Source organism: Gorilla gorilla, chromosome 1 (assembly GCF_029281585.2).
Source record: "Gorilla gorilla gorilla isolate KB3781 chromosome 1, NHGRI_mGorGor1-v2.1_pri, whole genome shotgun sequence".
Lineage (NCBI taxonomy): Eukaryota > Metazoa > Chordata > Mammalia > Primates > Hominidae > Gorilla > Gorilla gorilla.
The window spans coordinates 26,816,161-26,821,841 of record NC_073224.2 but is presented as its reverse complement, the minus strand read 5'-3'; positions in this window follow the sequence as shown (position 1 = coordinate 26,821,841).

The window sequence follows — 5,681 nt, the reverse complement described above, 5'->3', positions numbered from 1 at the left end:
AAAAGAAAAAAAAAAAAAGAAAATTATCAGTATGAGCTTAAGGTTTTTAAAAGTGTCTTTTCCGGCTCTGTTCCATGAAATAGTATCTATGCCATGTCACCCAGCAGCAGTGGCCGTGTCTCTTCCACACAGATTTTGTCTCTAATGCCACCCACACTAAGTCTGATAAGATTTCTTGGACAAATGCCTGATTTTACTCCTACAGCAGGGATTACAAAAGGTAGGCTTCAAACATCTTAATGGATCAGAAGACAAAGAAGCTTTTAAAGCTATGACAAAAGGACACAGTGACATGGCTCCCTGTGGCTGAAAGAACAACTTGAACTTGAAAAACAATTGCAGAAGAGAGTAATGTGTTGAGTCGATGAAAATCCATGGGTCCATAATGACACTGACAAAAGTAAGAAAAATCTCATTTTTTTCACTATTTAAGAGGCTATTAAACCTACTTCTCAATCTGAAAATTGATGATTAACGGAGATAAGTAAGTTGTTACTAAGAACTGCATTTTAGAATAATCAAATGTATCTGTCAATGGAAAAAACTCTTTTAGAAGAATTTTAATTAATAAATGTATAAGAAATGACACCATTTTTTTGAAATCCTAATGAAATTAGGGATGAAGATAAGAATTGATGTTAAAACCATCAGGTGAAAGACTGATGGGAAATAAGCACAGAGCTTGATTATAAGAAAAAGATGAAAAGAGAAACTGAATAGATTCAACTACTAATTTGTAAAGTTAAGCCTAATCATAAACCAGTAAAGACAATTCTATTAACACTGCTAGATCAAGGGTGCTTATATTTCAGTACTTAGATTTTAATAATTTGTGCTGTTATCTCTTCTTATAAATTAAACTAAAGTGAGGTTCTCATATATGATTCAGATCCAAGTAAACATTTTCCCCCACACAGTTTTCTTTTGGAGGCATAATTTATACTCTCCCTGTGAAAGCCCAAAAGTAAAACTTTATCTTTAATCTTCTTCACGTGGGCAACTAGTAGAAACTTGGTGCTGGAGGACCCCAAAGAAGTCTACAATTTTTCAGAAAACAGAAGTTGATGATGTTTATTGTTACTCATGGGTAGCAAAGCCCCATAACTAACTTGCAGCAGCTATTTTTGTTTGTTTGTTTGTTGTTGTTGTTGTTTTTGTTGTTGAGCAGTGACTGCACACCAGTAACTTCCCCAGAATAAATTACATCCATTTTTTGGTACAAAATGTAGTGGCATTAAAGAAAACCAATGAACTTCACATGCAACACACTTACAAAGGACCCTAGGAGTAGGCTCTTCTAGACTTGGATGGTGATGTGCCAATATGGAGATAAAGGAATTTAGGAAAATCAGGTATTCCTCAGGAATGCTTGTCCCTCAGTCTGATTTTCTTGTTGCAGATCCTATTTATAAAGCCAGATGGTGAATATTACTCCTCTAACCTCTTATCCATCACCTCTTCCACTATGTGGATTCACGCATGAAGCAGATTATGACAAAGGTCTTGCAGTAACAATACAGAAAAGAAAAAAAGCAAATTAATAATTTTCAAAATATTAGCCCAATTACAAAAATGTTAGATAACACAATTTCCAACAAATTAGAAGCATTGAATGTTAGGAAATCCTTTAAACTAATTTTAAAATCACTATGTACAGAATTACATCTCTGATGTCTTAATTAATATATTATCAATCTAACATCTACATTTCACTTCATATTGCCTAACCACACTTAATTCCATGCTGTCACAGTATTATTAGTGACATTATCACATCATGTTAGAGTTATCAGAAAATTTCCTCAATGGTAATATCAGTGAATAGCTTAGCATCAAGATTTTCTTATCATTATTCCTTAGTTAAGCTAATTTGAATTTGCTGATTAGATTTATCCTCAGGATAAAGGCAGGGTTATTTCATGTCACACATGTCATGTTATTTCAGCTAATTGTCCATTCTTCACAAATGCCGATTAGCAACTTTTTTATTGAACAAAATAAAATCTCATGGTTTAGTAGAAGAATTCACATGGATATGCTGTATAACCCTGGGGAAACTTTATGTTTGAGTGTCATTTTCTCTGGGTTGCAAATAGGCCAATAATGTGCCAGATCCAAGAACCAATTGTGCTTCCCTGGAAAAAAACACCAGGCACTCTTTGCTTATGATTTAAAGAACACCCAAGAGCTCAGGCCAGGCTTAAAGAGCAAATGACAGACCACAAGCTTGCAGAAGGCCTGCCTCCCAATCCCAGAGACAGGGACATGCCTGGAAGAGAAATCACAGTATACCAAAGTCCTGGTCCAGTTATAAGAATCTTCCAAATTGCAATATTCTCTCTCAGTTTTCCTACATTTCTCTTTTGTTCCTCTGTTTACCTCTCCTCAGTTCTCTCTAACGAGCATAATACTGTTCCCTCAGTTTCTCTAGGTCCTTACTCCACTTATTTTTATCAAAAGTATATCATCATGTAATTTTCAAAAATAGAACAGAAAAGTTTAGATTGTGTAACAATACTTCCTGACCTGCCCTTCTACCCCAAGTCCCCAGAGGCAATAACTTCTAACCACTTTTGTATTTAGACATGGTGGTCACTTCCCTAATTCTAAATCAGGATTATCGGCATAAATATCTCCAGAAATCAGGCAGGCAATATAATTTTTGGGGTGGGCTATGCATAAGGTACTGTCTCCTTAAAGGATTAGTGTAGATTACTGTAAATATAGAATACATACCTTTTCTAATGTCAAATTAAAAAAATACTCCATACACACACACAAAAACTCACTTACCCACCAGCTCTAGCCTACGGACAGCCAGTTTGTAACCCTCGACCTAAATAATGTACTTATATCACTATTATAAAACCTATGTTGTAAGACATCAACTCTCCACTATGAAAAAAAAAATCAGGCTTTTCTGACTCACATTAACATACTCCTCTCCAATTCTTCTTTTAAAATTTAGGCAGTTATATTAATTAAGCTTCTATTTTTGGTTCATCAACTTTATACAGTACCCTGTTATTCTCCATTAGGTTCCAATTCCCACTACCTTTCCTCCACCTTTCCATCTTCCACTTTATGTCACTTAGATTATGACTTTTATGTGGGTAAGGTTAATATTTATTCTTCGTCTTTGACCATATCTAAATCTTTCATCTTTGGGCTGAGTTTGTGATGGTTAATTTTACATATCCAATTTGCTAGGCCACAACACCCAGATATTTGGTCAAATGCCAGTCTCGATGTTGCTGCAAAGTTATTTTTTAGATGAGATTAACATTTAAATTAGTTGTCTTTGAGTAAAGCAGATCACCTTTCATAGTGTGGATAGACCTCATCTCTTCAGCTGAAGGTTCTAAGAGAGAACACAGAGGTCCCCTAAGGAAGAGGAATTCTGCCTCCAGACTACCTTCAGATTCAAGCAGCAACATCAGCTCTCTTCCCTGGGTCTCCAGCTTGCCCACCTATCCTGCAAACTTCAGATTCACCTACCTTCACGATTGTATGAGCCAATTCCTTAAAATAAATATCTCTATGTAATACATTGAGAGAGATTCATTGGTTCTGTTTCTCTAGAGAACACTTACTAATACAGGGTTGATTGTATTTAAAACAATAAACAGCATTTCCATTGTAATGATTTTCATTGTATTTCTATCGATAAATTTCCACTGTAATGACTATGAAAATAGCAATCACTGCTGAACCAAGTAGTATACTTGGATTATGTATTTTCACCACAAGTACAAAAGGATAATTTCTGTATTACCTGAAGAAAAACATGTCTGGTGTCCAAGAGAAAAGGATTCTATTTTCTCACTGTCCATCTATGACTTAAATTAATGCCACATTTTGTTCCATATTAGGACAATGATTTTTCTTACATCCACTTTTTCCCTAAAGTTTCTAATTGTCTCTCTTTTTTCTTGTTAACAGAAAACACGTGTTTCCTCTCCAAGCCACTAATGTCATTTAGGCCCTTGGTCACTCTGTCTATTGCTTAGAATAAATCTTAACTTATGCTTTTTGGAGTCCACTGACTTCCTGTTGGAATTTAGGCCATTTTTTTCTAGGCCTGAAGCATTTGTCATTCTGAATTTCTTTGAAATGAACTCCTGGATTCAATCAATTATTTTTAGTAATTCACATTTGCCTCTCTTTTTTCATCTTTGTTTTGCCAGAGTCTATACTTAAGTGACTCCTTTATGAAGGATACAGTAAAGGTAAGTTATCTAATTATTCGTAATTATTATTTTGTGCTCACATTTTATTGATAATTTGTCTGCTATGAAATTCTAGGTCCCAAAGAATGCACCCAGGGAATTTTAATGGCATTTCTGTATTGTCTTTGTTAAACAAAGTTTATGGAATACCATTGGTTTGAACTAGCATCTTGCACTAGGTCCCAGCAGATCAGACCAAACCAGAGTGCAGTCACTCATGCTAAGTGCTATGTAATCAAACTGAACTTTGAAACCAGCTGGTTTTCCAAAAAACAGGAGAATCCAGTCAACCTGAATCAGCTTAATAAGGAAGTTCTCTCTGTTTTAATCTTATAAGGAAATTAACTGAAACAACCAATTCTCTTTTTGTTCTCTGTTTCTGCCTTCTTCATTCAGCCCTTTTCAGCCTATAAAGCTGATCTTTTCTATTCAGCTCACTGGAACACTCATTCTATCTTAAAGAGTGTGGTGCTACCCAATTGTAGAACTGAAAATAAAAGCCAGTTCAATCTTTTAACTAAATTTGTGTGATAGTATTTTTTGACATCGCCTAACAGCCATTGTTGCTGAAGATAAATTTAATACAATTTTGTTGTTGTTGTTGTTGTTGTTTTTGAGATGGAGTCTTGCTCTGTCACCCATGCTGGAGTGCAATGGGGCAATCTCGGCTCACTGCAACCTCTGCCTTGTGGGTTCAAGTGATTCTCATGACTCAACCTCCCAAGTAGCTGGGATTATAGGCGCCCACCACACCCAGCTAATTTTTGTATTTTTAGTAGAGACAGGGTTTTGCCATGTTGGCCATGGTGGTTTCGAACTCCTGACCTCAGGTGATTCACCCGCCTTGGCCTCCCAAAGCGCTGGGATTACAGGTGTGAATCACTGTAATCCTGGCCATTATTTGGTCTTACATTTTAGTTTTCCAGGCATTTGCAGAGCAACATGCTGGCCAAGAGAATGAAACCCCACCCCTATCCTTCTCACACCTCCCCTGCCTTTTTACCTCCAAGCTGAGCCTAAGCCTTTCACAGTTTCACTGAGAAGCTTGCTTCCCTTTCTACTGTTCATCATCCTACATGCCCTTGGCTGCTGTTTTTGTGTTTTGTTTTATCCAACAGTAAGCTTCCATCTTCCTCTACCTTCCAGAAATTTATAATCTGTCATTCATTCTTTTCACTACATGGAGTTGATTTATTTGTTAAAATCATTTCATTGGTTGCTTAAGAACGAGGGAGAGAAACAGTTGTTCTCAGCCGCCCCTTTAAACCAAAAGACTTTTGTCGTCCTTTATTCTACCATTCTATTCTATTCTTTTCCTTTCCTTCCTTCTCCTTCTAGCTTCAAACTTTTCTTCTAAGTTTCATCTGTTCCTATAGTTACCAGAGTTTAAAACCAAAGTATTTTATTTTTGCTTCATGTAAAACATTTGACTGTCCTTTTACTTAAGTATCT